The sequence below is a fragment of the Mustelus asterias genome, chromosome 13 (genome assembly GCF_964213995.1).
Source record: "Mustelus asterias chromosome 13, sMusAst1.hap1.1, whole genome shotgun sequence".
In the NCBI taxonomy this organism is placed as follows: Eukaryota; Metazoa; Chordata; class Chondrichthyes; order Carcharhiniformes; family Triakidae; genus Mustelus; species Mustelus asterias.
The window spans coordinates 47,501,166-47,515,422 of NC_135813.1; the positions used below are offsets into that span (position 1 = coordinate 47,501,166).

General features: G+C 50.8%; 1 protein-coding gene across 4 annotated transcripts in view; it reads left to right on the forward strand.

Moving 5' to 3' along the window:
• LOC144503109 (tubulin beta-4B chain-like) overlaps positions 1-14,257 on the forward strand; it is a 269,050-nt gene that overhangs the window by 167,960 nt on the left and 86,833 nt on the right. The window lies entirely within an intron of this gene.

Here is a 14,257-nt window from a genome sequence, read left to right on the forward strand (position 1 = left end):
CAATTATCTCCCCCTTCCTTACACCGTCCGGTTATGTCAACTGCAATATTTCTGCCAATTCCAAAAGCTTTGTTTTTGTTGTCTTTTGGAAACCACCTTGCCTGACTTCTTCCACACCCAGGAACTTCTTAGCCTCTAAAAGAGCCATTATTCATTATTCCACAAGGCACTACCTATTTAAACCTGAATACAACACCTGAAAAGAAAACACAAATATGCTCAGCACTCACTGGCTTTCAGTCCAATATTCCCAAATCAATAAAGAAATATAGATTGTAATCCCACAAAAGAGCCCCCAATTGTTATAATTCAGGTCAGAAACTCCAAAGTGTTTAATGAGGTCCATCTGGATCATGAGTTTTGCACTTTGAATTAGCTAGGGTGAGCATGATATGCTTCATTTCAGATATGATTCAACTGACCCACTAAGGACCTTTTATCAAACAAAGTTTATTCAAGAATACAATTAACATGTATAGAAAGAAAATTAGCAGTAACTTTTACCAATTATAAACAAAAACAACAATCATGATGTTGTATAACCCTTAATCTTCCAACCAAACAAATCCCATAAACAAAACCCTTGCCACGGGTTTAACACAGCAAATACGAATGCTCACATGACGCTGGACCTTAGTTCTTTGGGTGGAGAATTGAAACTCTGACTTCCCAGCCTTGTAATTTCTAGCAGCCCTCTTAATATAGACACCGATCAGCTTGAAGTCAGGACAGCTTCCCAAAACAGGGAGGGAGAGAGACTCTCAGCAAGCCAACCACCAACAGCAGATTTTCCATTCCAGGAAAGCCAGAGACCCGTCCTTCCAGCTAGTCAGCAGAATTTCCAATATCAGAGAGAGAGAAAGACTGCTTTTCTGTCTGTTGTCCACCCCCTTCTAAAGTAAAACTGAAAATGAATCCTTAGATTTTTCTGGAAGGGAACCACCTGACTTTGACTTGTCAATCAATCTTCCCTCTCACAATGCAGGATCATAAACGATCCCAGAGAATACCTGAGGACCAGAGTAAAAATAAACAGCACCCATTTAAGCCATTCAAGCAGCAATAAAAGGCCTTCTTGCAGATAGCCCAGCAACAATAAAATTAAAAACGTCTGCTTACAATTGTAGAGAACATGATTCAACAAAAAACATTTCTTAAAAGTTCACAGGATCAGTACTGATGGAGCGCCAGTCAGGTGTTCAATATTGAGGGAGTGCCACACAGTCGGTGGGTCAGTACTGATGGAGCGCCAGTCAGGTGTTCAATATTGAGGGAGTGCCACACAGTCGGTGGGTCAGTACTGATGGAGTGTGACACAGTTGGTGTGTGAGTGTTGTTGGAGCATGGCACATTCGGTGTGTCAGTATTGTTGGAGTGTGGCACAGTCGGTATGTCAGTACTGATGAAGTGCCGCACAGTTTTTGGGTCAGTATTGAGGGCGTGTGGCACAGATGGTGGGTCAATGTTCAGCGCGTGCATCACTGACGGAGAATCTGTACTGAAGTATGATTCCATAGCAGGTGAGCTTGTATTGTGGGTGCGTCGCACCCTAGGAGCGTCACTACTGAAATGCCACTGCACAGTTCGTGGGTCAGTATGGAGAGAGTGCCGCACAGTCAGTGGGTGCGTATTGAGCAACTGTGGCACAGTCGGTAGGTCAATATTGAGAGAGTGCCGCACAGTTGGTGGGCCAGTATTAAGAGATTGCCACTGAGTCGGTGGGTCAGTACTGAGAGAGTGCCGCACAGTCGGTAGGTCAGCATTCAGAGAGAGTGCCACAGAGTCAGTTAGTCAATATTGAGGGTGCGTTGCACAGTCGGTCAGTCAGTATTGAGAGCGCGCCGCACTGTCGCTGAATCAGTATTGAGCGAGTCCTGCACAGTCGGTGGGTCATTGTTGAGGAAGTGCCGCTCAGTAGGTGGGTCTGTATTCTGCATGCGTCGCTGCCTAGGAGGGTCAGTACTGATGGGTCAGTACTCAATGGGTCAGCTTTGAGGAAGTGCCACAAAGTCAGTGGGGCACTATTGAGGGAGCGCCGCAGAGTCAATGAGTCAGTATTAAGGGAGTGCCACACAGTCTGTGGATCAGTATTGAGGGCACGCCACATGATCGGTCAGTCAGTATTTTGAAAGCAGTGCGCAGTTGGTGAGTCCACATTTAGGGTGTGCCACACAGACGGTGGATCAGTATTGAGGTGGTGCCGCACACTGATGGAGCGTCTGTACTGAGGGATGGTCCCACAGGGGGTCTGTAGTGCGGATGGGTCGCACCCTAGGAGCGTCAGTATTGAGGGAGCGCTGCACAGTCCTGAGGTCACTATAGAGGGCATCCCGCATTCTCAGTGGGTCAATTTTGTGGGCATGCTGCACACAGTTGGCCATTATTGAGGGAGTGCCACACAGTCGGGATCAGTATTGATGGAGTGCTGCCACTGTCGGTGGGTCAGCATTGAGGGCGCGTCACACAATCAGTGGGTCAGTATTGAGGGAGTGCCGCACAGTCGGTTGTTCAGTATTGAGGGAGTGCCGCACAGTCGGTTGTTCAGTATTGAGGGAGTGCCACACTGTCAATGGGTCAGTAAGGAGGGAGTAGCTCACAGTCGGTGGGTCAGTGTTGAGGGTGTACGGCACCGTCGATGGATCAGTATGGAGGGAGTGCTAAACAGTTGGTCAGTAATGAGGGAGTGCCGCACAGTCTATGGGTCACTTGATGGAGTGCTACACTGTCGGTGTGTCAGTGTTGAGGGAATGCTGCACAGTCGGTGGGTCAGTATTACGGGAATGCCACACAGTCGGTGGATCAGTATTGAGGGAGTGCTGCACAGTCAGTGGGTCAGTATTGAGGAAGTGCCGCACAGTTGCTGGGTCAGTATTGAGGGAGTGCAGCATAGTCGGTGGGTCAGTATTGAGGGAGTGCAGCATAGTCGGTGGGTCAGTATTGAGGGAGTGCCTAACTGATGGAGCATGTATACTGAAGGAGGGCCCTACAGTAGCTAGGCCTGTATTGTGGATGCGTCCATTGCTGATGGAGCACTGCACAGTCTGCGGATCAGTATTGAGGGCGTGCCGTCAGTTGTTGGCTCAGTATTCAGTTGGCGCTGCATTTTAGTGGGTCAATATGGAGGAAATGCCACCCAGGCATTGGGTCAGTAATGAGGGAGTTCTGCATAGTCGATGGGTCTGTATTGAGGGCTCACCACTCAGTAGGTCAATATTGAGGGAGTTCTGCACTCATGGAGGATGTGCTCCTTCTCTGACCCTCCAGCAATGAAGCTCTCCTTCCCTACTGACCCTCCAGCAGTGGGCAGTCCCTCGTTACTGACCCACTGACAATGAAGCACCCCTCAGCACTGACCCGAAGACACAGAGGCACTCCCTCAGTATTGACCCACGGACTAGGCAGTACTCCCTCAATATTGACCCTTTGGCTGTGAGACGTTCCCTCAGTCCTGACCTACCAACACTGAAGCACTCCCTGCTTCCTCAGTACTGACCCTCCAAAAGTGAAGTGCTCCCTCAGTTCTGACCCGCTGACAGTGAGGTTCTCCCTCAGTATTGACCTTCCGACAGTGAGGCCTTCTGTACTTTCCCTTCGACAGTGAAGTGCTCTCTCCACACTTACCCTCGGGCAGTGAAACACTTCCTTGGTACTGACCCTCTGGTAATGAGGCACTCCCTCAGTTCTAACCCAGTGACACTGAACCACTCCCTCTGTACTAATCCTCAGTACTGACCCTCCAGCAGTGAAGTGCTCCCATAGTACTGATCCACCAACTAGAGGCGCTACCTCAATATTGACCCTCTGACAGTGAGGCGCTCCCTCAATACTGAGCTGCACAGTGGTTAGCACTGCTGCCTCACAGCACAAGGACCCGGGTTCGATTCCCAGCTTGGGTCACTGTCTGTGTGGAGTCTGCATGTTCTCCCTGTGTCTGCGTGGGTTTACTCCGGGTGCTCCAGTTTCCTCCCACCGAAAAACATGCATTGGCCATGCTAAATTCTCCCTCAGTGTACCCGAACTGTCAGCGGAGTGTGGCAACTGGGGCATTTTCACAGTAACTTCATTGCAGTGTTAACGTAAGCTTACTTGTGACTAATAAACTTTACATTTTATTTTACTTTAATTCTGACCCAGGAACTATGCAGTTCTCCCTTAATATTGGCCCTTTGGCAGTGAGGCACTTCTTCTGTACTGACCCATCAGCAGTGAGGCACTACCTCAGTACTGACTCTCAGGCAGTGCATCACTCCCTCAATACTCGCTCTTGGGCAGTGTGACACTCCCTCAGTACTGACTCTCTGGCAATGAGGCGCTCCCTCAGTACTAACCCTCTGGCAGTGAGGCACTCCCTCGGTATTGACCCTTCGATAGTGAGGCACTCCCTCGGTACTAACCCTCTGGCAGTGCAACGCTCCCTGAGTACCGACCCTTTGGCAGTGCGACGCTCCCTCAGTACTGACCATCCAGCAGTGAGGCGCTCCCTCAGTACTGACACTTCGGCAGTTAGGCACTTCCTCGGTACTGACCCTTCAGCAATGAGGTGCTCCCTCTCGGTACTAACCCTTCAGCAGTGAAGCGCTCCCTCAATACTGCCCATCCAGCAGTGAGGCACCATGTCCATACTGACTGTCTGGTAGTGAGCTCTCCCTCCATACTGACCCATCGGCAGTTTGGTGGTCCCTCCATACTGACCTGACGACACCGAGGGACTCCCTCAATACTGACCCACCGACTGTGCAGCGCTCCATCAACTTTGACCCTCTGGCAGTGAGGCGTCCCCTCAATAAAGATCCACCAACGATGCGGCTCTCCCTCGATACTGGGCGGCACGGTGGCACAGTGGTTAGTACTGCAGCCTCACAGCGCCAGGGACCTGGGTTTGATTCCCAGCTTGGCTCACTATCTGTGTGGAGTTTGCACCTTCTCCCCATGTCTGCATGGGTTTTCTCCGAGTGCTCCAGTTTCATCCCACAAACCAAAAGACGTGCTGGTTAGGTGAATGCTAAATTCTCCCTCAGAGTACCCGAACAGGCACCAGAGTGTGGCGACTAGGGGATTTTCACAATAACTTCATAGCAGTGTTAATGTAAGCCTACTTGTGACTAATAAACCTTACTTTTTACTTCACTTTAATACTGAGCAAGGACTATATGGTACTCCCTCAATGAGCGACACTAACTTAATATTGACCCATCGAGAATGCAGCATGCCCTCCATACTGACCCACAGACTGTGACCCACCCATCGGCAATGAGGTGCTCCTTTGGTACTGACCCTCCAGCAATGAGGCACCTCCCTTGGTACTGACTCTCAGGCAGTGAGAAGCTCCCTCGTACTTTCCCTTTGGCAGTGAGGCACTTCCTCTGTACTAACCTCTAGCTAGATGCACTCCCTTGGTACAGACCCTCTGGCAGTGAGGCTCTCCCTTGATACTGACTCTTTGGCAGTGAGGCACTTCCTCCATACTGACCTTCCGGCAGTGAGGCGCTCCTTCAGTACTGACCCCGATTAAGTGATGCATTTTCCCCGTGCTGACCATCCGGCATTGGGGCACTTCCTCGGTATTGAAGGTGTGCCATACAGTCAGTGGGTCAGAATTGAGGGCGTGCCACACAGTCGGTGGGTCAGTATTGAGGAAATGCTGCACAGTTGGTGGATCATTATTGAGGGAGTGCCGCACAGTCAGTGGGTCGGTATTGAGGGAGTGCAGCAGAGTCAGTGGGTCAGTTTTGAGGGAGTTTCACACAGTTGGTGGAACATTATTGAGGGAGTGCTGCACAGTCAGTGGGCCAGTATTGAAGGAGTGCCTCACTTGGTGGATCAGTATTGAGTGAGTACCACACAGTTGGTGGGTCAGTATTGAGTGAGTGCCCCACAGTCGGTAAAACAGTACTGAGGGAGCGCCGCATATTCGGTGGTTCAGTATTCAGGGATTGACACACAGTCAGCGGGTCAGTATTGAGGGAGCGCCGCACAGTCGGTGGTTTGGTATTGAGTGAGTGCCACACAGTCACTTGGTCAATATTAAGGTAGTGCCACACAGTCGGTGGGTCAGTCGTGAGGGAGTGCCACAGAGTCAGTTGTTCAGTGTTGAGGGATTGCCACACAGTCGGTGGGACAGTGGTGAGAGAGAGCAGCACAGTCGGTGGGCCAGTATTGAGGCTGCGCCACAGTCAGTAGTTCAGAATTGAGGGAGTGGTACACAGTTGATGGGTCAGTTTTGAGGGAGTTTCACACCGTTGTTGGGTCAGTCGTGAGGAAGTGCCACATTGTCGCTGGGTCAGTGTTGACGGAGAGAGCCACACAGTTGGTCAGTATTCAGGGTATTAGCACAGTCAGTGAGTCAGTTTTGAGGGAGTGCAGCATAGTCAGTGGGTCAGTATTGAGGGAATTTTGCACCGTTGGTGGATTATTATTGAGGGAGTGTCACACAGTTGGTGGGTCAGTATTGAGGGAATGCCTCACAGTTGGTGGGTCAGTATTGAGGGAGCGCCGCACAGGCAGTGGCTCAATATTGAGGAAGTGCCGCAATGTCGGTGGGTTAGTGTTGAGTGAGTGCCACACAGTTGGTCAAACAGTATTGAGGGAGTGCCGCATAGTCAGTGGTTTAGTATTGAGGGAGTGCTACACAGTTGGTGGGTCAGTATTGAGGGTGTGCAGCCTAGTCGGTGGGTCAGGATTAAGGGCGTGCAGCACAGTCGGTGGGTCATCATTGACGGAGTGCCGCACACTCGGTGGGTCTGTTGTGAGGGAGTGCCGTGCAGTCTGTGGTTCAGTGTTGAGTCGTGCCACACAGATTGTGGATTAATATTCAAGGAGCGCCTGTACTGAGGGAGGGCCCCAGAGTACGTGGGGCTGTATTGCGTAGACGTCACACCCTAGGACTGTCATTACTGATGGAGCACTGCACAGTCTGTGGGTCAGTATGGAGGGCATGCCGCATTGTCGATGGGTCAATATTAAGTTAGTGTCGCTCAGTCGGTGGGTCAGTATTGAATGCGTGACACATAGATGGTGGATCAATATTCAGGGAGTGCCTCACTGATGGAGTGTCTGTATTGAGTGAGCGCTCTGCAGTCGGTGGGTCTGTATAGAGGGTGTGCCGCATAGTCCGTGGATCAATATTAAAGGAGTGCGGTACCGTCGGTGGGTAAGTATTGAGCGAGTCTGGTACTGTCGGTGGATCAGTATTGAGGGCATGCAGCACAGTTGGTGGGTCTGCGTTGATGGAATGCCACACAGTCGGTGGGTCAGTATTGAGGGAACGTCGCATAGGCGGTGGTTCAGTATTGAGGGAGTGCCATACTGTCGGTGGGTCAGTATTGAGGGAGTGCCATAGGGTTGGTTAGTCAGTATTGAGGGAGTGACACGCAGTCAGAGGGTCAGTATTGACGGAGCACCCCAGTCGGTGGTTCAGTATTGAGCGAGTGCCGCACAGGTAGTGTGTCCGTGTTGGGTAAGTGCCCACAGTCCGTGGTTCAGTATTGGGTCGTGCCACACAGATTGTGTATCAATATTCAGGGAGTGCCTCACTGAGGGAGCGTCTGTACTGAGGGAGGGCCCCATAGTACATGGGTCTGTACTGCGTATGCGTCGCACCCTAGGAACACGTTAATGATGGAGCACTGCACAATCTGTGGGTCAGTGGGGAGGGCATGCCGAATTCTCAATGGGTCAATATTAAGGGAGTGTCGCTCAGTCGTTGGGTCAATATTGACGGAGTGCCGCACAATTGGTGGGTCAACATTGAGGGAGCGCTGCACAGTGGTGCCTTTATAGGATGGGGTATAGAGTATAAAAGCTGGAGTCTGATGTTGCAGCTGTATAGAACGCTGGTTAGGCCACATTTGGAGTCTGCGTCCAGTTCTGGTCGCTGCACTACCAGAAGGACGTGGAGGCTTTGGAGAGAGTGCAGAGAAGGTTTACCAGGATGTTGCCTGGTATGGAGGGTCTTAGCTAGGAGGAGAGATTGGGTAAACTGGGCTTGTTCTCCCTGGAAAGACGGAGAATGAGGGGAGACCTAATAGAGGTGTACAAAATTATGAAGGGTATAGATAGGGTGAACAGTGGGAAGCATTTTCCCAGGTCGGAGGTGACGATCACGAGGGGTCACGGGCTCAAGGTGAGAGGGGCGAGGTATAACTCAGATATCAGAGGGACGTTTTTTACACAGAGAGTGGTGGGGGCCTGGAATGCGCTGCCAAGTAGGGTGGTGGAGGCAGACACACTGGCATCGTTTAAGACTTACCTGGATAGTCACATGAGCAGTCTGGGAATGGAGGGATACAAACGAATGGTCTAGTTGGACCAATAAGCGGCACAGGCTTGGAGGGCCGAAGGGCCTGTTTCCTGAACTGTACTGTTCTTTGTTCTTTGTGGTGGGTTAGTATTGACAGAGAGCCATACAGTCAGTCGGTATGTATTGTTGGTGCGCCTTACAGTCGGTGATTCAGTATTGAGGAGTTTATTTATTAATCAGAAGTAGGCTTACATTCACACCGGAATGAAGTTACTGTGAAAATCCTCACACTCTGGCGCCTGTTCGGTGACACTGAGGGAGAATTTAGCGTGGACAATCCACCTAACCAGCACATTTTTTGGATGTTTGAGGGAGTGCCGCTCAGTCGGTGGGTCAGTCTTGATGGAGTGCCACACAGTCGGTGGGTCTGTGTTGATGGAGCAGCCCAGTTGGTGGGTCAGTATTGAGAGAGTGCCGCACAGTCGGTGGTCAGTATGAAGGGAATGCCACATTGTCGATGGTTGAATATTGAGGGAGCGACACACAGTCGGTGGTTCAGTATTAAGGGTGTGCAGCACAGTCTGTGGTCAGTGTGGAATGAGCTCCCCATAGTCAGTGGATCGGTATTGACCAAGAGCCGCACAGTCATTTGGTTCAGTATTGAGGGAGTGCCGCACAGTTGGTGGGTCAGTGTTGAATGCGTGACGCATAGATGGTGAGTCAATATTCAGGGAGCGCTTCACTGGTGGAGTGTTTGTACTGAGTGAGGGCCCCACAGTAGGTGGGTCTGTATTGAGGGTGTGTCGCACAGTCGCCGGGTCAGTATTGATGGAGCGACACACAGTCAGTGGTTCAATATTGTGGGTGTGCCGTACAGTCGGTAGTTTAGAATTGAGTGAGTGCCGCACCCTCATTTGCTAAGTATTGAGGGAGTGATACACAGTTGGTTGTCAGTATTGAGGGTGTGCCGCAGTGTGTCAATGTTGAGGGAGTACGTGGGTCTGCATTGCTATGCGTCGCACCCGAGGACCATCATGTAGATAGCCCGACTAGAGAGGGGGCTATACTGGACCTAGTACTGGGGAATGAGCCCGGTCAGGTCTTCAAAGTTTTGGTAGGGGAACATGTGGCAAATAGTGACCACAATTCTGTTAGCTTTAGGATAGTGATGGAAAAGGATGAGTGGTGTCCCAAGGGTATGGTATTGGATTGGGGGAAGGCTAACTTTAGTGGGATTAGGCAGAAATTGGCAGCTGTTGATTGGGAGAGGTTGTTTGAGGGTAAATCCACATCTGGCATGTGGGAGTCTTTTAAGAACAGTTGTTAGGCCTGCAAGATAGGCATGTGCCTGTAAAAAAAAAAAGAATAGGGAGGGTAGGATTCAAGAACCGTGGATAACCAGGGAAATTGAGGGATTGGTCAAAAAGAAAAGAGAGGCGTACGTTAGGTCCAGGCAGCTAAAAACGGAGGGAGCTCTGGAGGAATACAAAGAAAGTAGGAAAGAACTCAAACGAGGAATTAGAAGGGCAAAAAGGGGTCACGAAATGTCCTTGGCAGACAGGATTAAGGAGAATCCCAAGGCATTTTATTCATACGTTTGGAACAAAAGGATTGTCAGGGAAAAAATCGGACCTCTCAGGGACAAAAGTGGGGAATTATGCTGAGAGCCCAAAGAAGTAGGGGAGATCCTAAATGAATACTTTGCGTCGGTATTCACAAAGGAGAGGGATGTGTTGACCCGTTAGCGAAAATCTCCATGACAAGGGAGGAAGTGTTAGGTTTTTTAGGGAATATAAAGACTGACAAATCCCCAGGGCCTGATGGAATCTATTCAAGGCTGCTCAGGGAGACGAGAGATGAAATCGCTGGGCCTCTGACGCAAATCTTTGTCTTGTCACTGGACACAGGTGAGGTCCCAGAGGATTGGAGGATAGCTAATATGGTCCCATTATTTAAGAAGGGTAGGAAGGATAACCCGGGAATTATAGTGACGAGACTGGTTGACGAGGGAAGGGCCATGGATGTCGTCTATATGGACTTTAGTAAAGCGTTTGACAAAGTCCCTCATGGTGCAAAAGGTTGGATCTCATGGGATAAAGGGGGAGGTGGCTAGATGGGTGGAGAACTGGCTTGGTCACAGAAGACAGAGGGTGGTAGTGGAAGGGTCTTTTCCGGCTGGATGCCTGTGACTAGTGGTGTTCCGCAGGGCTCTGTATTGGGACCTCTGCTGTTTGTGATTTATATAAACGATCTGGAAGAAGGTGTAACTGGGGTGATCAGTAAGTTTGCGGACGACACGAAAATGGCTGGACTTGTAGATGGTGAGGAACATTGTCAGAGGCTACAGAAGGATATAGATAGGCTGGAAATTTGGGCAAAGAAATGGCAGATGGAGTTCAATCCAGATAAATGCGAAGTGATGCATTTTGGTAGAACTAACGTAGGGGGGAGCTATACGATAAATGGCAGAACCATAAAGGGTGTAGATACGCAGAGGGACCTGGGTGTGCAAGTCCACAGATACTTGAAGGTGACATCACAGGTGGAGAAGGTAGTGAATAAGGCATATGGCATGCTTGCCTTTATAGGATGGGGCATAGAGTATAAAAGTTGGGGTCTGATGTTGCAGTTGTATAGAACGTTGGTTCGGCCGCATTTGGAATACTGCGCCCAGTTCTGGTCGCCACACTACCAGAAGGACGTGGAGGCTTTAGAGAGAGTGCAGAGGAGGTTTACCAGGATGTTGCCTGGTATGGAAGGGCTTAGTTATGAGGAGAGATTGGGTAAACTGGGGTTGTTCTCGCTGGAAAGACGGAGGATGAGTGGTGACCTAATAGAGGTGTATAAAATTATGAAAGGCATAGATAGGGTGAACGGTGGGAAGCTTTTCCCCAGGTCAGTGGTGACGTTCACGAGGGGTCATAGGTTCAAGGTGAGGGGGAGGAGGTTTAATACGGATATCAGAAGGACGTATTTTAGACAGAGGGTGGTGGGGGTCTGGAATGCGCTGCCAGGCAAGGTGGTGGAGGCGGACACACTGGGAACGTTTAAGACTTATCTAGATAGCCACATGAACGAAGTGGGAATGGACGGATACAAAAGAATGGTCTAGTTTGGACCATGGAGCGGCGCAGGCTTGGAGGGCCGAAGGGCCTGTTCCTGTGCTGTATTGTTCTTTGTTCTTTTGTTCTTATCATGACTGGTGGAGCACTGTACAGTCCGTGGGTCAGTGTGGAGGGCATGGCGCATTCTTGATGGGTCAATATTAAGGGAATGTCGCACAGTTGGTGGGTCAGTATTGAGGGAATGCCACATGGTTGGTGTTTCAGTATTCAGGGAGTGCCACATTGTCTGTGGTTCAGCATTGAGGGAGCACCGCACAATCAGTGGGTCAGTATTGATGGAGAGCCGCAGAGTCGATGGTTCAGTATTGAGGGAGTGCTGCACAGTCGGTAGGTCAGCATTGAGGGACTACAGCACAGTTGGTGGGTCAGTATAGAGGGATGCCGCACAATTGGTGGGTCAGTATTGAGAGAGTGCCGCACAGTTGGTGGGTGAGTATTAAATGCCATATAGGTGGTGAGTTAATATTCAGGGAGTGCCTCACTGATGAAGTGTTTGTACTGAATGAGGGCTCCACAGTAGGTGGGTCTGTATTGAGGTTTTGCCGCACAGTCCGTGGGGTCAGTATTGGGAGAGCGACACACAGTCGATGGTTCAGTATTAAAGGAGTGCCACACTGTCGGTGGGTTGGTCAGTATTGTGAAAGTGCCGAACAGGCAGTTGATATCTATTGAAGCAGAGCCGCATAGTCGGTGTGTCAGTTTTATGCAAGTGCCACATGGTCAGCGGGGTCGTTATTGAAGGAGTGCCACAGAGTCGGTGGGTAAGTGTTGAGGGAGTTTCATACAGTCAGTGGTTCAGTATTGAGGGTGTGCAGCATAGTCGGTGGGTCAGTATTGAGGGAGTGCCCACAATCCATGGTTAAGTATTGACTCGTGCCACACAGATGGTGGGTCAATATTCAGGGAACTCCTCATTGATGGAGTGACTGTACTGAGAGACGGCCCCACAGAACGTGGGTTTGTATTAGTATTCGTTGCATCCTTGGAGCATCATTACTGATGGAGCACCACACACTCTGTGCGTCAGTCTGGAGGGTGTGCCACACAATCGGTGGTTCAGTATTGAGGAAGTGCCATACAGTCGGCGGGTCATTCTTGATTGGGTGCCGCACGGTTGGTGATTCAGTATTGAAGGAGTGCCGCGCTATCGGTGGGTCAGTAATACCGGAGTGCCGCACAGTCGTTCGGTCAATATTGAGGGTGTGTCGCATGGTTGGTGGATCAGTATTGAGTGAGTGTTGTGCAGCCGATGGTTCAGTATTGAGTCGTGCTACACAGATTGTGGATCAATATTCAGGACGTGCCTCACTGATAGAGCATCTGTACAGAGGGAGGGCCCCACAGTACATGGGTCTGTATTGCATTTGTGTCGCACCCTAGGAGCATTGTTACTGATGGAGCACTGCACAGTATGTGGGTCAGTACGGAGGGCATGCCACATTCTCGGTGGGACACTCTTAAGGGAGTGCCACTCAGCCGTTGGGTCAGTATTGAGGGAGTGCCCCACAGTCGGTGGGTCAGTATTGAGGGAGTGTCGCACAGTCAGTGGGTCAGTATTGAGCAAGTGCCACACAATCGGTCAATCAGTATTGAGGGAGTGCCGCACAGTCACTGGGTCAGTATTGAGGGAGTGCCGCACAGTCACTGGGTCAGTATTGAGGGAGTGCCGCACAGTCACTGGGTCAGTATTGAGGGAGTGCCGCACAGTCACTGGGTCAGTATTGAGGGAGTGCCGCACAGTCACTGGGTCAGTATTGAGGGAGTGCCGCACAGTCACTGGGTCAGTATTGAGGGAGTGCCGCACAGTCACTGGGTCAGTATTGAGGGAGTGCCGCACACTTGGTTGGTCAGCATTGAATGCGTGACACATAGTTGGTGGGTCAATTTTCAGGGAGCGCCTCACTGGTGGGGTGTCTGTACTGAGTGAGGGCTCCACAGTAAGTGGGGCTGTATTGAGTATGCGTCGCACTATAGGTGCGTCATTAATGATGGAGCATTGCACAGTCTGTGGGTCAGTACGGAGGGCATGCTGCATTCTCAATACGTCACTATTAAGGGAGTGTCGCACAGTCAGTGGGTCAGTACTGAGGGAGCGCTGCACAGTCGGAGGGTCAGTATTGAGGGAGCGCCGCACAGTTGGCGGGTCAGCATTGAATGTGTGACACATAGATGGTGGCTCAATATTCAGGGAGCGCCACACTGATGGAGTGTCTGTACTGAGTGAGGGCTACACAGTAGGTGGATCTGTATTCAGCGTGTGCCACCCAGTCGGTGGGTCAGTATTGAGGGAGCACCGTACAATCGGTTTGTCAGTATTGAGGGAGCACCGCATAGTTGGTGGGTCATTATCGAGGGAGTGCGGTCAGTATTGATGGTGCCTAGCACTGTCGGTGGGTCAGTATTGAGGGTGTGCTGCACAGTCAGTGGATCAAATTGTGGAAGTGCCGAACAGTCGGATGGTATGTTATGAGGGAGAGCCGCACAGTCAGTGGGTCAGTACTGAGGGAGTGCCACAAAGTCGGTGGTTCAATATTGAGGGAATGCCGCACAGTCAGTTGGTCAGTATTGAGGGAGCGCCGCACAGTCGATGGGAAACCCTACAGTGCAGAAGGAGGCCATTTGGCCCATCGAGTCTGCACCGACCACAATCCCACCCCAGGCCCTCTCCCGACATCCCCACGCATTTACCCCACTAATCCCTCTAACCTATGCATTCCGAGACACTAAGGGGCAATTTAGCATGGCCAATCAACCTAACCCGCAATATCTTTGGAGTGTGGGAGGAAACCGGAGCACCCGGAGGAAACCCATGCAGGGGAGAATGTGCAAACTCCACACAGACAGTGACCCAAGCCGGGAATCGAACCTGAGTCCCTGGCGCTGTGAGGCAGCA